Genomic DNA, 21,129 nt, shown 5'->3' on the forward strand with positions numbered 1-21,129 from the left:
TATTTTTCTGCTATATCCTGCAAGCTTCGGTGGCCAAGAAGTATCAACCTATTGTTGACTCCATAAAGTGCATCTCCTCAGTTTCTGCAGGTCTTAGACATGGACTTAGAGTGCATTAGGATTCTTGTGGTTGCAAGAGATAGAAAACTAAATATAAAATCAGCTTAAACAAAATGGCAGATCCTTTGGCTCATATAAATGAAAAGTCCAAGGTGTGGGACATTTTACAAGCTTAAATAATGTCAACTTGTCTTATTTTTCTTCTCTCTGCCTTCCTCTGAGTCTGTTTCATTCTCAGGTGTACCACAGTGCTCTCTGAAAGCTGCAGGCTTATCTCTATCCAGAGTTGTTGCACAACCTCATAGAAAGGATGAAAAGGCCCAGCCTGACCATTCTTGGCCTGAACTAGGTCAATATCCCTCCAGAAACCAATCACCTGGGCCAGGATAGGCAACTCTGTGTTAGGCTGAGGCTTGAGCCTGGTCTGCACCCTAGTGAGCCACTTGCAATGAATCAATCTACCTGAAGTGTTTGAGAGTAGAGAAGAAATTATCCCAAATGGAGGGAACAAAAGGAGATGCTATTCCTATAAGAGCTCTGAGTAGCCAGAAATTATGGAAAGAAAAATGATTTGCTTGCCAGGCCATGAGACTCTAGAGAGTATAACAGCATCTGTTGGCTTTTCATGTCATCTCTCTCATCAGTCTTTGCTCTCTTCACACCCATTTCCTAGAATTTCTGCCAGAACACAGAGCTGTTCACAGACTGAAATTAGATATCATGGGGGAACATAAATTTAGGGGCTGGAGAGAGGATATTAGTGGTCACTGTGGATAGGGTTCTCACCTCAGTTGGTTTGAAGTTGTTTTCTGTTACTTGAGAAAGAACGTGCAGGTTAGTTTGCCTATTTAAGAGAGAGGGAGCCAGCAGTCTGGACTTGTCACACCCTGTGCTGTCTGATGAAAATACAGAGGTAACAGCTCTCAAATTTTCCATAATTTAATGTTCTCTCCAATACACAAACAAGATGCAATGGATCCACTGTTCAGAAAACAGGTGCAGAATTGTTTACACAGTCACAAAGGCTGATGGCTTTGACCCCTGCCCCTGGCAACCAATAACACATGTTTGCAAGTGTCACTTTCTCTGCAAAGTTTTCTGGTTCTATTAATTGTTGTTTTTGTTGTGTCAGTAGCTACAGAAATCATATTAATAGTGTTGATATTTATTGAGTCAGAATGTGCCAGTCATGTCAAGAGCTTCATGTGTTTTATATCACTTAGGTTTTACAGTGACTCTGAAATGGGTATCATCTTCATTTTACAAAGTAGAAATGGAGGCACAGGAAAGTTAAATAATTTGCCCAAGGGCACAGTACATCAAGTGATACAATTTGGTTTCCAAGCTACTTGTGTGCATAACCACCATGCTGCTCTCTGGTTAGTTTTGCCCGTGTTATAGCATGTAACAATAGCTAAAGTCACCATGCATTAAGTGTTATGCTAACAACATAACTTTAGGGGCATTATTTCCTTTCATAGTCACAGTAACTCTGGTCTCTACACCCTAGCAATATTTCTACTTTACAAATAAGAAAACTAAGGCTTGCAGAAGCTCATTGACCAACTCAAAGTCTCACAATTCACATCCACAATCTGCACACAGGTTCATGCTCTTATCTGTGAGTCAATATCACCAATGCCCTTTAAACTTCATCTCCTGTACTATAATCATGTGTTAAGTGGCAGCTTTCTCCACTAGACAGTGAGGTCCTTTGGGGGCAGAAATTGGGTCTTAGTCATCTAGCTCAAAAGATGCTTGGTAACTAACTGTCTTCATGTGTTTCCTTGGTGCAAAATATAGTGTTAAACATGTGAAAGGTATTCTTGTGACGAAAAGACATAAATGAATGAAAGAGAATGTGAATGATTGTATTACAGCCAAAAGAAGTATTTAGATGATTTCCATAGACCTGAGAGGTCAAACCCATGGTCTGTGCTTTGCAAAAGTAAAATCAGTCCAAGTAACTTAGTCCCAAAATTGAAATGACTTGGCCAGTCTCCCACAAATATTGTAAGAATTTAATCAGTCCCCTGTCACTAAAATAGCTCCTCTAGAAAAACAAAGCAAAAAACTCAGGTATTAAATATGTTTAATACAACAAGATTCAATACTCAAGACAGTTCTTTCTGGTCTAGTCTTTGCTGGGTTTCAGCTCCCTTTTACCTTTAAGCTTTCTGTCTACAGGAATTTCACAGATGTCACAGAAAATGCTATTAACATAATTAGTGCAGCTTCCTAAGAGCCAGGCTTTAAGCTCTCAAGGCCAAGGTTCTAAGCACTATAAATATGACCTACAGCTAAAGAAACAAGTATACCTTTTCCCAGTGGGGGAGTCCATTCCAAAACAAAATGATAAACCTTGAAGCAGACAATTAAAGCAGGTTGTGGTTTCTAGTCAGCTGGAAGATGAAGAATGCAAATAATTAGGATCCATTTGGGAAGAACCTGTTTGGGAACTCAAGGTGAGCTCAATATGGTATCTACTTGCAAAGCTCAATTGAAACAAGTCCATGTTTGAACAATTGTGGTTTCTTTGAGATCAAGAGACAGCTGCTTAGAAAAATGACTCACTAGAAAGGCTAAATGTACTATAGATGTTGTCTTGAGAGCATTTATTCACATGTGAGAATGAGTTACTCAAACCGTTGTAAAAGCAATAGATGATATTTGTGTTGACTAAAAGAACAACTGTGTAATTGAACATATTCCACCATCAATGACCCACATCGCATTGGACAGATTTTTTTCAGTTTGTTTCTCTGCAGATCTACCTTCACCTTTCACAATTATTTTCTAAGTATCATGAAACAGTATGAGATCATTTTACAAAGACCCTTTTCTGTGACAGACACCCTTAGCTGCCCAGTTCTTGGCCTTTCTTGCCTATTGGTCTTGCTAGCAGAACCCTGACTTTGTTTTTGGATCTTTTCCCATTTACTTTTTTTTTCATTTTAGTTTATTACCACAAGTGTGATGTACATAATGTTTGTTATGTACATGTACTAACTCCACACAAGGAGTGTAAACCCTGACTTCTTTGAGCCATTCATTCTCCATGGCCATGTGCACAGACTTCCAGGTGATAAAAGTTAGTCTAAGCCAATCATGATAAATCCATTCTTACCAGGTATTGGTATAAATGCAGGCTAATCCAGCCAGTAAGCAGATAGCAGCTATGAGCTATGAAAGACTTTTCTTCCCTAATATAAACGCCCATGGGAGGAAGTAGTCAACCTGCTTTGTTGGTAGATATCTTGTATGTGGTTTGCATTGACTTCTGTAACCATTGCAATGACCTTAACCCCATGAGGAGCGACAACCCCCTCCTTGCACGATGGGGAGCAGAGCATAAGAATAGTCAGTGCCTGGGTCCTTGATACAGTGTTGTACCACCAAAATGATCAAACTTGCTTATAGACTTCCTGCTGTGTAAGATAACATCTTGCTGTGATTAAACCATCTTTGGGTGAGTAATCTACTTGCTCACTTGAAAAAGTGTTTCAAGGCAAACATATTTTCTTAAATATTCTTAGTAATCATATTTTGAATCTTTTGAGAAAGTGCAGCTAAATGACAGGCAGCTCTGCTTAAACCGAATGCAACACCTGAAAATCCATCAAGGATGCATGATCTAAAATAAGGATTGACAATTTTTTTCTGTGAAGGGCCAGGTATTAGTTATTTCAGCTTTATGGGCTGTAAGATCTCTTTTGCAAACACATAACTGTCATTGCTGTGCAAAAGCAGCCATATATAATACATACATGAATGAGCATAGCTGTGTACCAGCAAAACTTTATTCGCCTTCTTTTTGTTTATCTGCCAACCCCCCACTCCCTGATACACACACACTCCAACTTTGAGAGACTTTGCATGTGTTTTTTTTTCCCAGAATGCTTTCCTCTGGCTCTTGTCACTGCTGGCTTTTTGTCATCATTCAAGAGTAAATACAAATGTCATCTTCTTACAGAGGTTTTTCCTCAGCACTTTATCTAAGCATCTCACTCTCTCTATTTGTCTGCTTTATTTTCTTCTTTGGGCTTATCAATCTCCATGTGTATTTCCACCATCAACCTCTGCCCCTACCAGGAGTCAAGCTTCTGAAGGACAATGACCTTAGTCACCACTGTATTCCACACATCTAGAAGTGAAGATAGAAATTGCTTGTTGGTTACTGAATGAGCAGAACTTTGTGGTCTGTTGTTCATGCAAGGAAATGTTTTGTAGGGTTTTTTAAATATGTTCCTTAATAGAAAAAATAATTCTATCCTTACAGTATACTGCTGTCTGTAATTCATGTACTCCTGCAGAGATAACACATTCTGCTACTGATAAATAGAATCTATCTGCAAACAGCTAACTAGATCACTAGAAATGCCAGTAATTATTGGTCACTTGCCAGTGAATGAAGCAAGGACTAAGATTCTAAGATTACTATAGGAGAAGGTATTTTCTTATTTGCACTACTTACTAAAGAACTCTCCTGGAAAAACTAAAAAGACCTGTATTTAAGTTGTATGTTTATTAGGGACTTTTTCCTAAAAACTTGAAGCAGGTAGATCTGCCCAGGGACAGGTCAACAGCTGAGCCTACACCTGCTCAAAGCTTCAACAGAGTTTGGGGAGCCAAGAAGCATCTGCTTTATTGAATAATACAAACAAAAGAGATGAGATTAACACTTCTATGAAAAATTATTTTTCTTTATAAAAATCTTACATTTGCTGATTTTCCCTTTTAAAAAAATTTTTTGGTGATTTTCAACTAGGAATCTAATCAGCTATAAGGCTGCATTACTCTGCTTGTCCATAACCTACTTTAGAAAGCCCAAAATACAGCTTACAAATAGAACACAAAAGTCAAAATGGGGAAGGGGAAACCAAGGTGAGGAGTAAGTGTGTTGGGGGTTATTTCCTTCTGTGGCTTAGTATTTCTAGCTTTTCTGAAGTTGTCTTCTTTCTCTTTATTGTGTGAGTCATCCCCAGTCTTGACAATTGCCTTCCTTGATCTGGGCCATTTGCCCAGCCTTTTTCAGACCAGGAAATCTGGTTAAAATACAATCTCTGGCATATGACTAAATTTTTTTTAAATCCTCTCATTAAAACTGGTGACTCTCCTATGAACCTCCCTCTCAAATACCCTCCAAGGGATACAGTGAAAACCAAAAATGTCTTCAAGAAATGGAAGAATCACACAGAAGGAAATGAGAATGACATAGCTCTTATTAATGGTTTTCTTTCATTGATCTAAAACATATTCTCCCACCTGAGAGTGATTCTCAAGTGTTATAAAAATTCTTGCTCTCATCTTTCTAGGGGAAGCAATAGACATCTTTCTTATTCAGAAAGCAAACATGGAGTTGACAGATACATGAACTTTGGGCATTTTAGCTGGCCACCACTAAGTCTTCTAGGCTTATGTAACAGGCATTGTAAGCCACAGTAAAAAAGACTATTTTGGTCCAGCACTAGCTCTAGCAAAGGGAGCAAACAAAAGTGCCTACAAAATAACATTAAATGAGGGCCAGAACCAGGTGGGAATTGCATGCTATTGGTGGAAGCCACTACTAGTTCTTGTCAACTATATGACCACATAAAAAAAGATAGACCTAAGGTTGCCAGATCTTCTAATTTTTCCAAAAACAATCCTGAGCTCTGAATGACTTTTCCAATTTTAAAATGTTGGAGGAATTCAAGAAAGTGAGAGAGAAGGCCAAGTAAAATGTACCCACAAGGTCACAGTGAGCCTGTGGCTTACCCACTCAAGGCCACCGCGTAATGGTCACACAAGTCCATCTGGTAGAGCCAGTGAACTAGGATGTCCTCACTGTACATGATCAACAACTTTCATGTTTGAAGCAGGGTTCTTAGTGTGTCCAAGGCTAGACACTGGGGCTTCTGAGCTCCTGCTTTCTTCTTGAACATCACCAAGCAGGTTATCTGCTTTGCTCATTGCCCAACCTTTGTGGCACACAGAGAAAAGAGCAGTACACAAAAAAGTGGAGTTAAGCATTTGAGACTAACAGCCTCTTTTCTATCATGGTTAATATCCTTAGGTGAAAAAGATAAAAACCTGAATTTTATCAGTGAAAAAAATGTCCTGCCTCCATATTGAAATGGTGGGGCTTCTGTATCTAAATTTAGGCTTCGTCTCAAATCTCATGCATTGTTTTCCTTAGACCCTAGTCAAACATGAGTTCCAAATGGATAAATGTTTTGTTTTTCCAGTTTTACTCTTAGGGCACTCAGAATTAGATGTAAAATGAAAATAAAAACAAAGACACAAGAATATCTACTGTTTACGTAGCACAAGCTTTATTACAAAATATGTTTTCTTTCATTAAATTTATTTTAAAGAGCAGTGATTTAAATTAAAGACAAATACATTTTGTTAAACTAATATTTTGTTTAAATATTTTGGTTCATGTTGTAAAACTAGAATGTGACTAAGTTCTTTGTCAGCAAGTCTCTTCTCCCAAATTACTTCTCTCTAGCTCTTCCCTGTCCCTCATTGGTTCTTCATGCTGAGAGTAGAACTCCTGAAACTAGGGCCCTGAACAAAGCGGCATGTGCTGTGGGGCTCAGTACCACGTCTGAGTGAGCCCGGTTGACCTTCCTTCCCTTTCCCCAACCATTAGACTTCATCTGTCCTGCTTTGTATCTGGAGACTCTCTCAGATCCACTTGGGAATCCTTATCTAATACACAGTTTGTTTAGAGCCTGTTAAAAGTTGCTTATGGTAATGTATTGTTGCTTTTGCTTCAGGTTGTGTATCCCCCCTTTAAATTCTTTTAAATTTTTTCTTATTTATAAAAATATATAAAACTATACAGTAGCAAATAGATTCCCCCAGATTTTAATCTACCTCCAGGATAAGTGCTATGATTATTTCAGTTTATTTCCTTAAGATAATTAAACATAGGTATAAGTTTTTCTTGCTTCTATTATAAAACATGCTATTCATTTAATTTGTGCTCCTAGTACTTAATGAAGCAGGTCCCTTCTTGTCATTTTGTCTTAAATATCACCATCTTAGATAATCCTGCCTGATCACCTTTCTACAGTACTCATCACCCACCTCCCAGATTGCACTTTGTCCTCTCTCTCTCTCTCATTAACTATCCACACCAGAGCATAAGTAGTTCACAGAAGCAGGAAACTCTGTCTTCTTCATTGCTATGTCTGCATAGTCTAGAATGATGCTTATGCTCTCTTCTAAAACCCTACTAAAATGATAGCACACTTTCAAAAGCAATCAATTTGGCAGGACAGGAAGAGGCAGAGAGAAAGAGTAAAGGAGATGAGGGTTAGTGTTCAGAAAAGTAAACTTAGTACTGATGTGTTTCTGTGATGTGTTCCTCTTTGGTGTCTCTCTTTACAGCCCAACAGGAGCCTGGTAAACCCATTTCTCCACAAGTATACTAGCTCTGATTTTATTTGGATGGTGCTGATTCTGGCTTTGGCCTAAGGATAATAAGCTCAAATCTGTTTTCCTGCCAGTAAAGAGATGAAATTATCAATTCTTTCCTTTAACCCCATCTATTCAGAGACAACTACTATTATCATTTCATCAAATTTCTAATCTTGTTTTTTTTTGTATTTTTTACATAATTAAGATTGCATTAATTAAATAGATACTGAAGTTCTTGGCAAATTAATAAAATAGACTTCATGCCATAGTTGCTGTGCAAGTGTCTATTTGACCCACCAAAGAGCATACTTAATGGAAAAGTTAAGTCAATAATGTTACAGTAAATACAGAAGCCAATGGAAAACTGGTAGGGAAAAGTTTCCATTAATTTCTATTTTTAATATGTATTATCCTCTGTATCTTATTATGAATAATATTTATGTGATTAAAACCAGGTTTTTCCTACTAGCCTGTCTCCTCCTGTTGTAGATTTTTTATCTAAATGTATTCACAGTTTGTGACACACAAGCCAGAGATTAGAAAAGAATATAATGTCATTGATGATTGTGGCTTTATGGGACAAATAACCAGCAGGCATAGAAAATTTCCAGGGTTCCTGTAAATCCAATTAAGAAAAGAAGGGCAGTTAAGGCTATATGAATGTCATTGTAATGTGTAGGGGCTTTTTTCGTGCATATCTTTGAAGCTATAGTCTGGACCTCTGTTGGAAACGGACTTGGAAAGTTCAAACTATCACCCTCCTGGTCTTTTAAATAAATCAGGCATAATTTTAGTCAATGGATCCATAAGCCAGATAAATTTCTAAAAACCAAATCCTATCAAATTAAAATAACATTTTTTTACAGTTTTGAGTCAGGTAATTAAGGATGACACAAGTCATCTTTAAATAGGCTGTAATGTTGATCAGTGAAGACAAAAATCCTAATGGATCTTAAGAGAATGGCTCATATGCATTTTTGGTTTCTTCTTGATAATGATGCTTTCAGAAGTATGGTGGGTTGGCACAGTTTTAGTAAGTAATGAGGTGTCCTCTTCTGGGAATGATGGAATAAGACCCTACTGGATGACTTTCCCATGGAAAATAACTTTAAACCTTGACAAAAGCTGGAGGCACTGAAGAGTAGACAGAAGGCAGAGTCTCACAGGAAGGAGACTCTTGTGAAAGGAGACAAAGGCAGCTGTATAAATTAGGTTTCCATCTTCACAGCTTGTAGCTTGAGGCTAAGTGCAGTTGGCCACGTTGCACTCAAGGAAGCAGAGGAGCTTGTGAAAAAAATGACAATCTCTCTAGTCAGAAGAAACAAGATGAAAAATTGGGATATCACCAAAAGGAAAGACCCAAAGGGAATATCTCCAAATTCTGTCTACCCATATCTCTGACTCTTAATCCACAATGCATGGTTCCAACTCAAAGCAAATAATCTAAAACAAAAGAGCTCAACTAAGACTGTAGTTACCACCCAAGAAACAATTTGGAGTTTAATTAAGTCTAGGCAATAATTGCTAATTAAAATGAAAGAAACAACCCTTGTTAGAGAAAAATAACTGCATGCGGAATTTCCACTACTTAATATTCACAGTGTTTAAAACACAGTCCAAAATTACTCAACTACAAAGAACCCAAAAGTGAGACGTGTTCTCAATAGAAAAGAAAATCCACTGCTTCTGATGACTGAATGAACCAGATGTTGAAACAAAATAATAACTTTTAATGTAGTTAATATAACTATCCTAAATGATACACATGATGAATGGAAAGACAGGAACTAGGTATACTCAAAGAAATATGTATAAACAGTAAAGAAAAACAAAAGGAAAGGTCTAGAATTGAAGAAGTACAATATCTGAAGTAAAAACATGCTAGACATGCTTAGTTGCTGAATGGAGATGTGAAAAAAAGAGCAAATAAACTCAAAAATAATGGAAAATTCTCAATAGGAATAACAAAAAAAAGGGAGGGGAAAAAAAGACTGAACAAAAATGTTGAAGCCTCAGAGAACTTTTAGACAATTTTAAATACTCCAACGTATAAATATATGTGTGTAAATAAAATACACAAAAGTAAGAGGAGAGAAAGAATGGGACAGGGTAGATATTTGAAGAATTAATGATCATTAAATTACCAAATTTTATAAAAGAAATGTAGGGCTACATGATGATCAATGAAAACAAAGCAGAGTAAATTTAAAGAAGTTCTCACCAAGGTTCATCATAGTCAAACTGTTGAAATCCCAAGATAAAAACCAAATGTTGAAGGCAGAGAAAAATGACATATTCCAGCAATGATCTGATTAATGGTCTATTTCTCAGCAGACACTATGAAGGCCAAAAGAGCAGAGGCGAAGGAGAATAAAAACTCGTCAAGCCACAGTTCATCACTCGGAAAATATATCCTTCAAAATAAAAACTAAATAATGACATTTTCACATGAAAATAAAATAAGTTGTTACTTACAGGCCCGAAGTACGAGATGTACTGAAGGAAGTTTTCCAGGATGAAGGGAAATGATAGCAGATGTAAACTTAGATCCTCAGAAAAGAATGGCAATCACTAGAAAGGGTAAATATTTCTAAAATACAAGGCATTATTTAAAAATTATTGCTGTCTTTTTTATTTACAAATAATATAAATATTTAAAACAAAAAGTATAACACTGTCTCATTGTATTTATGAACCTAAATGTAATCACTGTAGCATTAAAGGAAGGGAGGATCCATATAGACCAATATGAGTATAAGACATTTACAATTTACATGAAGTGATAAAATAGTAACTGCATGTAGACCATAGAGACTTAAGGGTGTATGCTGTAATCTCAGAGCAGCTGGAAAAATAATACAGAAAAATAAATTAAAAAGGCAGTAGAAAAATTAAAATGGATTTCTAAAAGTTCAAATAATTTAAAAAATCCAAGAAGGGAAAAAGGAAACATAAAACAGAAGACAAGTAGAAAAAAAATGGTAGACTCGCACCAACCATAACAATAATTACATTGAATGTTAAAGAATCCAAGTAACAGGTGAAGATTTTCTAAATGGATAAATAAAACATGACTTGATATACTTTCTATAAGAGACAAGCTTTAAGTATAAGAAAGGGGCTGAAAGTAAATGTATGGGAAAAGTTACAGTATGCAAACAATATGCATAAGAAGGTTGGAGTGGTTATATCCTTATAATGAGAGAAAAGTTTAACTCAAGTAATGAGTAGAATATATTATTTGAGAATTACACAGAGTTCTCATGTTTTTCTAAATATTTTGGATTTTCCACCTTCCTTCTGCCATCTTTAATATTTTACATTACAGTATAGAGCATTCACACATCTTTGGTAATGCCAAAGCAGGGATTTACCCCCATATTAAAAGGGACAAGATTACCAGTGCAGAAAACAGTGAATCAATTATTTCCAAAGAAATATTAGGCCCAAAATCTCCTAAAATCTAATCTGTGGACTCCAGCTGCCTGTGTATTATATTCATGATGTCTTACCTCTTCACAGAGCCTCCTCCATTGATGACTGAGTTTCTCAGGAAGGCCTTGCTTCAAGGTCAGAATGTATTGATTATAGTAGAATGACTTCGGAGGCAGAGTGTGTATCTATGAGTATATATCTAATGCTTAGGTGGAAGAATGCTAGGGATCCCCTAATGTTAGCTAATTGTGCTGAATTTTTATTTTCTAAAGGCAAACTCACAACTTTTAATTAAGGGAAAGAAGAAGTAATCTACAGACAGGACCTCTATCAGGAAGGAGGAATGCTATTGGCATCAATGTGGGAAATACCAGGAGAACCTCTTTTGTCCACATATTCAACACCATCAATTCCCATCTTTTCAGAATGGTCTTTGAGCAATCTTAAAAGAAATTTTACCATGAAGGATCTTATATTCATGACAATGGATAATTTGCTTCTTCTATTTTATTTGTAGCCATTATTATTCTGGGCACTAAAACAGTAAAAATCTATGATCGTAGAGTTCATATCTGAGCAGACCACCTCTGTATTTATGACACACTGCTATTTGATTGAGCAAGGAAAAGATGCAACTTACCGAGAGGAGGAGTTCAATATAATTTTCAATCAATTTGACTTCAAATGTTTTCTGATTTTGCTGTGACCCCGTATATTCAAGTTACCAAAACAGAATTAGTTACTAAGTGAAAAAAAATTCAGGACCAATTGGGTTTAATTTATAATCTACAGAAGAACACATAGGTGGTCTAATGGAACATTTGACTAGATAATAGCTGAGGTAGCTTTCTATTCGCCACCGGTCCTAGGAATCATCAGAGTCCACAAGGAAAAGGAGATGATGGTGATTAGTGCACATGGCTTTGTCCCATTGTATACCAGATATTCTACTGAAGGCTTTATATTTGTGGTCTCTTTAAATTTTTATATTGGTCCAGTGAGGTGAGTGGTGTTATACCATTTTGCAGAGAAGGAAATCGAGCCTTCCCAAAGTCAGACAGGAATAGTAGTAAGTTGTAAAGATAAGATGAGGGCTCAGGTCTACCCATCTAAAGGCGTCCTCTTCAGGGCTCTCCAAGTCCTCTTCTTCACACCTCTCCACGTTAATTTGCACCCTTCTCCTGTAGTCCTATTGGCCATCTTGCCCTAAGCTGATTAGGACATTCCAGCATTGCATTACATTCACTTAGGCAATATGGAAGAAAGGTTTAGGGGCATTTCAGAATTGTAAACTAAAGAAGCATCATTTGATACACTGAGAATGAAGGTTATAAATGCCAAGTTTTTGAAATATGCCTGTCTTCATGCAGATTGCCCTCCAAGAGAGGGCGGTCTATGCTGCTATATGGTTACAGCCCTGAGTTTTTCAATTCCCATGATATCTAGCAAAGTGATATAATCAGGAAGGTTCTTGATAGATATTGGAATGAAAATGAGCTAGTTATACATGGGATTATTTGACCAGTGGCTGACTAAATTAAAGTCCATTAAATAGAAATTTTTTATCATCTTTCTCTTAACTTACGATGAAAATATCAAGCCCCTGTTCTCATCTAGTAGAGCAGGAAGTCATTTCTATTTGTGCAAATGGAAAATATATGTCTGTCTGGATAACAGACAGATGTTGCTTTATGCCAGTGGTTCTCATCTCCATAAAACTCCAAGTCCTCTTTATATTTACATTAAAAAGTAATAGCAGCTTTACTGTCTGATATAGAAACTCATAGATTATATAACTCATACAAAATTTTACAAATAAATGAAATATCCTATATGAAAGGTAAAAGGAGATAAATATAACACATTTCATCAGAAAAATGTCATACATGACATTAAAAACTTATAGAGAAGCAATGTATTATCATAAATATTGTTATTAATACTGATTATAATACCATGAATGCAACTGCAAAAATACAGATATGAGTGTTACACTGGTCATTCAAAAAACCATTCACAACATTGCAGTCACTGTGGTCATCATTCATTGCAGTGATTTTTTTTCCTCAAACAATCAAAACCTCTTGGTAAAGTTCCAAACAAATCAAATATAATCTCCTTTGATTTATACAGTAGTTGCATTCCAGGAAAATTCAGTCTATATACGTATATTAAAACTGTATAAAACATTTTGTGATTATGTCCAAAAGAGTTAGGCTTTAGGCTCCAGGATGTCTGCTGGAACACTTTGTTGTAAAAAACTGCCTGATCTAGGTTCCCTGAGCTCCATTTCCAAAGTGCCAAACACAGTATCTCGATCACTGAGACTTAACACAAAGGCTACCACAAATTTCCAAAGCATCTCTGAAGAGGTAGGAGCCACCTCCTTGAAAACCACTGCATTTTACAGCTGACTGAGTTCCTGAAAAGCTATGTGGACATTGAATTTTCTTACCTGAATCTGAATTTTAACATACAGTCATACCTTGATACTCAACTGCTTTTAAACTCAGTGAATTTGGTACTCAACACATTTTGACGTGAACATTTTGTCCCAGGATTTGTCTTTTGTTTGGTATTTGACGTGCAAGCTAGAAACTTGCTGGTATTGATTACATAGTGACTGTCCACCCTTTCTAGCCAAAACATTTGGTACTCATCATTTTTGGTACTCATCACACCTCCTGGAACCAATTAATGATGAGTACCAAGGTACTGCTTTATTACATTTTCTTAAAATGATGTGCATTCTTGGGAAAAAAAATGACAAACTAGTTTTTGAGGCATCAACAAATGTGCTCCTGGTTCACTATAAATAATATCCTTGGCTCACCTTTGGAAATGACATAAGACACTATTCACTGACGCAACTCAAGTGAGAAGGCAGAGTTTACATACACGTGTACAGAAGCAGATAAACAAAAAGCAGGTGGACCCAGATATGGCAAAGAGGCACTGGCACAGCTACAGGCATATGTGTGTTCAGCTGACTCCAAGACTAAGCAGGCACAGGCCCTTGGCTCTCTCACAGGCTGATGAGGTCAGTTCAGGAAAAAGGTGAGCTCAGGGAAAGGTGGATATCAGTAGCCAATAGGAGGCTAAGAGATTATGACAGAAACACAGGATGTGAGTCAGGGTACAGTGTGAATGCAGGAATGCAAACAGAGGATTAAGGATCATTGAAATGCCATAGTTGGCCCAGGTGAAGACACCAAGGCTCTGTGAGCTACCTGGTCAACGGTGCTCCTTGAAGACACGTGCTTCTGGAGGAGCTTGTGGTAGATGGCTCAAAATTATATTTTACTCCAGATCTGGAGTAGTAGCAGTATGCAGTCTATGGGCTTCTTTCTGCCCTGTTCCCAAGACACCTCTGCTACCTTTCCATCTCTGGAAAGCCAACTCACTTGGCTGTGTGAGGTGAACATCTGTTCACCATATGCACTGGCCATAGCAGTGTCTCATCTGTCCCTTTGGGAGAAGAAATGGTGGGCATGACTTCACACAGAAATTCTGGCAGGCCAACAAAGACCACCTTCCACGGTCCCTAGGCACAAGCCTTCCCTGCAGCTAATCATACATAGCTCCAGCTCACTGCAGTTTTCACACTCGTCTCAGATCCCCTTTTTAAGAAGGCTCTGAAAAGCAAGCCCAGCCAGACTCCAGTGCCTATTCATCTCAAATTCACAGGCACTGTGCCTCAAATCATGTGAGTCAGCTGTTTGGCAGGCTTTTTTTTAATGGTATGATTGCCTAGGCCAGTGGTGGCAAACATAAGTAAGGTACACGTGCCACAGCAGGCTGTTTGTTATCATTGAAAGCTCTGAAAGTTTAGCCATCACTTGCCTGGGCTTTCAGATACTATTATGAAACTTTTTATCATTTACTTAAAGCTTTATCTTTTTTCTTTTAGATTTGCCATTTTAGTTTGATGGAAAGAGATATTGTGGAGAAGTATTTGAAGAATTGCTCAATGGGGCTGGATGATGCAGTGAGTCATAATCCCTGAGTATTCTGGGAGGGCCCCTATAGTTGTCCCATTTTTCACTGTCTTGCAACTCCTCATGACTTATAGTCACTGGTTATTTTAGGCAATCAACCCTGGAGTGGAAAGAAAGAGGGTAGAACTGATTCCCAGGGAAGTTTTGAGATTTATCAGAAGAGCTGCAGGAAAAAGGCCCAGCCAGGCCTTGCCTTAGGGCCACCTCTACCCTGGGTGAAGGAAAACAAGGAGGTCTTTTGCTGTGTCTTGCTATGCATTCAGAACTCAACATTGATGCAGCCTGTCTGTTATTAGAGACAGTAACCAGCCAACAGCAGAGTGTTTCACCTGCTGCTTCACTATGGTTACACATAACTTCAGGGCTGAGACACATCCACTTCCCCCTGAGGGAGGAGAATATACTGTATATCATGCAGGCTCTGAGTCAAAACAGGGACCTCAAAATTGGCTTTCAGAGAAATACATTTTTTCCTGAACATTCTTGGTGCTTGCAGCTTTCAGGGAGTTCGTCTCTCACAGGAGCTTGTTTAGAGAAAGCTGCAGGTGATGCCACATCCCTTCAAGAGGTCACACATTTCACTTACTGGGAGAAGTGTGTGCAGGATTCTCAGCAGAGCAGGAGTGTTATTTATCTCCACAGCTGCGGCCTGAGTCTGGTGTGGTGCCTAGCACATGGCAGCAATGAATGGATATGAAAGGAATGAAGTGACTGAATGAGGGAGCCATTCCTCCTTCTCCCCACCTCCTCCTCTCCCCACGTCCCCCATCCAACTGCACCCCTCTTGCAGTTCTTAAAAAAAACTGGAACAAAGCATAAAATAGCCAGGAAACAAGTAATCAAGGTTAAGTGCTTAAGAGGGGGAAGCATGTCTACACTCCTAAAGAATGTAAACCTGGAAGCAGGAACACCTGAATTTTGCCACTTGTTAAATAGGTGACCTTGGACAAATTGGTTACTATCTGTAAGCCTTAAGTGGGGTAAAAATATTGCCTACCTCATAGGTTTATTAAAAAACATAGATAATACCCAAAGGGCTTGATACACTGGTTGAGATTTTAATATTTAATACAGTACATAATAATTGCTTATGTAATTTCTCCATATGCTTATTAGCATGCCGTGTGAGGCAACCTGGCCATGTGACCACAGTCGGGCCTGTACTTCTCTGAGGAAAATTGCTACCTCTTCCATCTCTGAAGCACCTCAAATCTCTAGAATTATTCTTAGTACAGATTTGACCATTGATTAGCCTGGTTGCCATGGTTACATTACCCAACCTTTTGGGCTTCAGCTTCTTCATTGTGAACAGGGATGGCTGATCCAGCTCTACTAAAAAAATAATCACATGTGAAAATGATTGGAAAGGGTCTTAGAGTCAGAATGAGTTTTTGGTTTATGCTATTATCTAGACAGCTAATATTTTAGGATTAGTTTTAAGATTAGGAAGGGATATACAAGTCTGGGGGCATTGTGTTTATTCTAACTCTACTGACTTAATATGCATCAGTGAACTGAAAGATTCATGATTCATAATCATCGTGCTTGGTGTTCTAGCTGTGTATAGATCAGTAAACATAACCTCTTTGGAAAGCTCAGAAGTCACATGGCCTCAGTTTTCATTCCAGTGATGCTCCCTGGCTTTTTTTTTTTTTTTTTGCTTAGATAATTAAAAACAAAAAGGTCATTTTGTTCAACTAGTAAGCAGTCCTTTCACCCATATTCAGGGAAGCAGTTTAAATAAAAATCACAAAAATGGAAATATTGCATATAATCATCTCCATAACCATGTGGACATATTTTGAGAATATCGTGCTGAGTACTTCAATATAACAATTCTAGCCTGTAAGTAGATGCCATTATCTTCATTTTACAATGAAGACTTGTAGTAGTTAACTTGGCCAAGGTCACACAGCTGTGAATTGTAGAGCGTTGCCCTTTTTAAATGTCCACTTTTCATGTTTTGTTTCCTCATGGATGGTTGAGAGGAACTGACAATCCCCTCCATGATGACAGAGAACAACAAGGTAGAGTGACATTTGGAGTACTGAATGACTCAGGTGGCTATTAATCACCTCTGGAACTGAAAAATAAAGAGTGAGCTTGTAGTATGGATATTTGTAGTCTCTAGAATCCCACATGCTTGTACCCATAGTTGTGAAGCAGGCCCATTCTCCCTGCAGGGATCTATTGGGTGGCCTTCCATCAATGAACCTGTGGCTCAGTATCCTTCATCACTTATGGAGCACATTCTCTGGATAAAGCTCATCCACACTGAGAATCTAGAAGTGAGAAAAGTGGAAAACATTGTCCCTGTCCCCCAAAGACAGCAACTATTCCAGTAGGATTGACATAAGCAACTAACCAGGTAGCTAAATAGAGACAAATAGACGAATAGATGGGTGGATAAGAAGAGAGTGACAGATATAGGAATAAAGGCCTCCCAACTATAGAGTCTGGTCTCAAGAAAAAGCAAAAGATAATTTTTCACACTCTCCGCTCTTTTGCATCTATATGAGCCCAAATTCAGACTGAGATGTAGCTACCATGTCTCTTTGGTTTGAACAGCATTAGCTGTTTCTCATCCCACTTGATTATGTTATGTAAATAATAGCCTCTGAATAGGAAAAACATGACAAAATAAAAATCTTTCTCTGATATTAATGTAGGGAGCCAAATAGAATAAATAATTTTTATATCTCGCCCTGAGCGTATAGGGGAAAATGCATAACCTGTATATTCAAAACACTTAAATAAAAGATGAAGTTGAAACAGAAAGTCAATAACCAATTAATTATCTTATTACAAGAAAATGTAACCCACTTCATTATTGTAATGGCAAATGTCATTGGAGTGAAAATTGACCAGACTTCTTATTTTAGAAAAATATCTGATGCCTGGTTGCAAAGAAATTTTGCTCTTACTATCTTTTATTATGCTCTCCATAATGGATTAGAGCCTGTGAGGACTCATTAGCACAACACGAATGTTAAGGATATGTTAAATAACATAAAATGTTTTGGTACTGTTAATGTGATAAGATTGGGTTAAGATATGGAATTTGAGCTTATGGTGGTGCCTTTCTGTAACCCAGCACTCTAGAAGACTGAGGAAAAAGGTTTGCAGATTTGAGCCCAGCCTTGGCAATTTAGCAACTTGAGAAGATCCTGTCTTGGATAGGTAGGTAGGTGGGTGGATGGGTGGATGGATGGATGGATGGATGGATTGATTGACTGATTGATTTAAAAAGGGGAGCTGGGGAAGGTAGCTTGGTACAATGGCCCTGGGTTCAATCCCCAGTACCCCTAAAAAATAAAAAAAGATGAATTTATAATTCTATCTGAAAGTGAACCTATCTAGTTTTGAAGATTTTGACAACAAATATGAAATCACAGATAACTATATAAAAAAGTAGATATCAAATTGGAAAATGAAGGACAGAAGTTAAAGAGAGAAATAGTTATTTTTATATTCAAAGCAAGACTTCCCAGATAAACCACATAACTGATCGCATTGTAAGCCAAGAAGTTTACTCCTAGCTTTATCAAACTGGATTACAATTAAGGCTCTCACATGTAAAATTCTTTTTAAAAAAATATCTTCCTTTTCATGCGTTTCTGTCATGTTCACTCATTGTGATTTTAAGAGTCTAGAGTGCTGTAAATAAAATGGAATAGGAAAAGTAATAAAAGCAAAGCACAACACGGAGAAAAAGAGTACTCAGCAGTGAGGGCATGCATGATGATGAACACCCAGAGTACATGCAGTCAGACCCTTCCTACAGAACTGGAATGGGCCACCACAGCATTCCAGTCACTTTTCCAACCTATGATTAATGAATGTGTGCTTCATTGATGGCACAAAATTGAAAATGTTCTGAAAAGTGAGTGCAGGCATTTCAGAGTGCCCACAGGAGAAGGGGAGTAGTCCACCATGACACCCTCATTCTCTTCCCCACCCTTATCAGACTGTGGAGAGCAGAGTGCCTTCCAACAGGTAGGTCTTAGAGGGCACAGATGTAGGTATGCATGAGTAGGATGTGTTACTCTCTCTTCATGTGTTTCAGTCCTTGAATTTTTTATTATAATGAATGTGTTCATTTTCTGTTCTCATGCCTAGGAACATATTGCAGTAAGCATAATCTTAAAAATTGAAGAAATCCATTACATAAACAATTAGTTTAAGGGGATAAAATACATTACTTTAAATTATTGAAAATATTTAGTACTCTACCAGCTCTGTGTAAAATAATACTTTAAGAGAAAGTCACCCTTTGAAAACTCCAGCTCCAGAATACCACACTATTAGTCTAAAAATACAAGGTTGGCACCAAGCCCAGAAGATTAGCAAGTGGAGCTTTGATAGACCAAGACAGACAGGGATTCCAGAGGCCCTGTTAGACATGCCTTGCCTCCAGTTGCCTATGGTCTAAATTGGGGATCCATTAGCAGAGACCCACAGTGCATTTCAGCTGTCACTGTTTGTGTATTCAGAGAGAGCTTAATTTTAGCTAGGACAGTGACTTGGTACCTGACACTCTAACAGGTTGGAATTTAAGAATTCAAGTTGAGAAAAGTGAAGACATTTCTTTTTTGTTGGAAGTGGTTTTAAAAATGGCATGAGTGAGTAACACAGACATGTTATTGTTCATTAATCCTAGAAGCTTGAAAAAATAGTATCTCATAGATCTCTAAATCATTTGTAGAATGGTAAAATGTACATATTGCTTATCTATCTATAATAAAGCAAGCCTAATTTTTACCAGCTAATCATGCATGACGATGATACTTTGATTTGAAAGCTTTGTCTTCATTGCTAAGTTTGTCTCTGATACCTCCCCATGCCCTTAATCAGGCACAAGGGCTCACTTATAATCTGGGCCTCTCCTGAGCCTACACTTTTTTCTCTTTTTTAAACTGTCCAGCAATCTCTTTTCATGACAACAGTTTTATCAGCCAAAAGACAAAGGAGATTAAACCAAACAGTATTTGCAAAAATATGTGTAAAGAAATGCCAATTGTCTTCTGCAGATCAAAATTAGTATATTAACCTAACAGTAGAAAAATGTGTTTTCCAGTTTAAATCTTATATGGTCAGAATTGTACCATGAGTTTCTACTATTGGCTAATTACATATTTTTTATCTTCAGATACAGGATAACACAGTTACAATTAATTTATTTCAAGGGAAACAAATACTCTTAGTCTCTTCTTTCATGGACTTATGTCTCCTTCATTTGTTTTTCTGGATTGAATGTAAGATAGTAGACCAATTTTAAAAAACAACTCTCTAGAAACTATTGACCTTTTTTTAAAAAAATAAGCCTAATTACTGCAGAGAAAATTTTATTTAATTTGTCATATGACCTTGGACTCTGAAACTGTTTCCTTATCCTTAAATTGAAATAAAAACAACTTCCCTGTTTTCTCTTCACAAATAATGTGAGATTCATTTTTCTCTTGGTCATGAAAAGTCTCTAAACTATACTGTTACATAAATGCAATCTAGCATTATCCATTGCTGATCTCTCTTTAATGCCTTTCATATGTTCAAGGGTTTTGTTAAACATAATCAGGCCATTGGGTGTCCATGGTTCTATTTCAATGAAAGAAAGAAAAAAAAGTATCAGGTCTAAATGTGACTGAGCACAGAGGAAGGGGCTTCTGAGCTGCCATACCACTGCTCCCAGGACAGAGGAAGGGGCTTCCGGGCTGCAGTTCCACTGCTCACAGAGCAGAGGAGGTGAGCAACATGGGCACCAACAGCACACACACACACACGCCCATGCCTACCAAAATGAGAAGACATGTAAACAAGTCTCAAAACCAGACTTCCAGATCACCTACAGCAACCCCAAAGGGAAATGAGATGGAACACTCTGATACTCAACAACCTGGACTCCCTAAACTGGCAACAAAAGAGGATCTGGAAAAAATGAAATCAGAAATAATTTCTCAGATAACAGCAGAGATTGTGCTCATGGTGCAAGACATGATCAATAAATCTAGAGAGGAGCTGAGGAACATGATGGAATCCCAACATAGGAAATAAATGGAATCCATAAAACAGATACAAACAGATTTCCAAGAGATTAAAAACTCCATTGAAAATCTACACAGCAGAATGAGCCAATGTGAGGACAGACTTTCAGATATAGAAGATAAGATTGCAATTAGTTACCAGGAAAATAAAAATTGCTGCAAGATTATAAGGGAACATGAGAAAT

General features: G+C 37.6%; 1 long non-coding RNA gene across 2 annotated transcripts in view; it reads left to right on the forward strand.

The window, feature by feature from the left end:
* The window catches only part of LOC110351097 (uncharacterized), a 61,248-nt gene that overhangs the window by 32,832 nt on the left and 7,287 nt on the right, over window positions 1–21,129 (forward strand). The window contains exons 3-4 of one of the 2 annotated variants that reach the window (XR_002398138.2): window positions 14,816–14,893; window positions 17,998–18,083. This is a non-coding gene — a long non-coding RNA (uncharacterized LOC110351097). The remainder of the gene's footprint in view (window positions 1–14,815; window positions 14,894–17,997; window positions 18,084–21,129) is intronic. The other variant, XR_002398139.2, reaches the window with a different exon arrangement.

The sequence above is a fragment of the Heterocephalus glaber genome, unplaced genomic scaffold (assembly GCF_053883595.1).
Source record: "Heterocephalus glaber isolate CG9 unplaced genomic scaffold, H.glaber_assembly_v1.0 deba00001463, whole genome shotgun sequence".
NCBI classification, from domain to species: Eukaryota; Metazoa; Chordata; class Mammalia; order Rodentia; family Bathyergidae; genus Heterocephalus; species Heterocephalus glaber.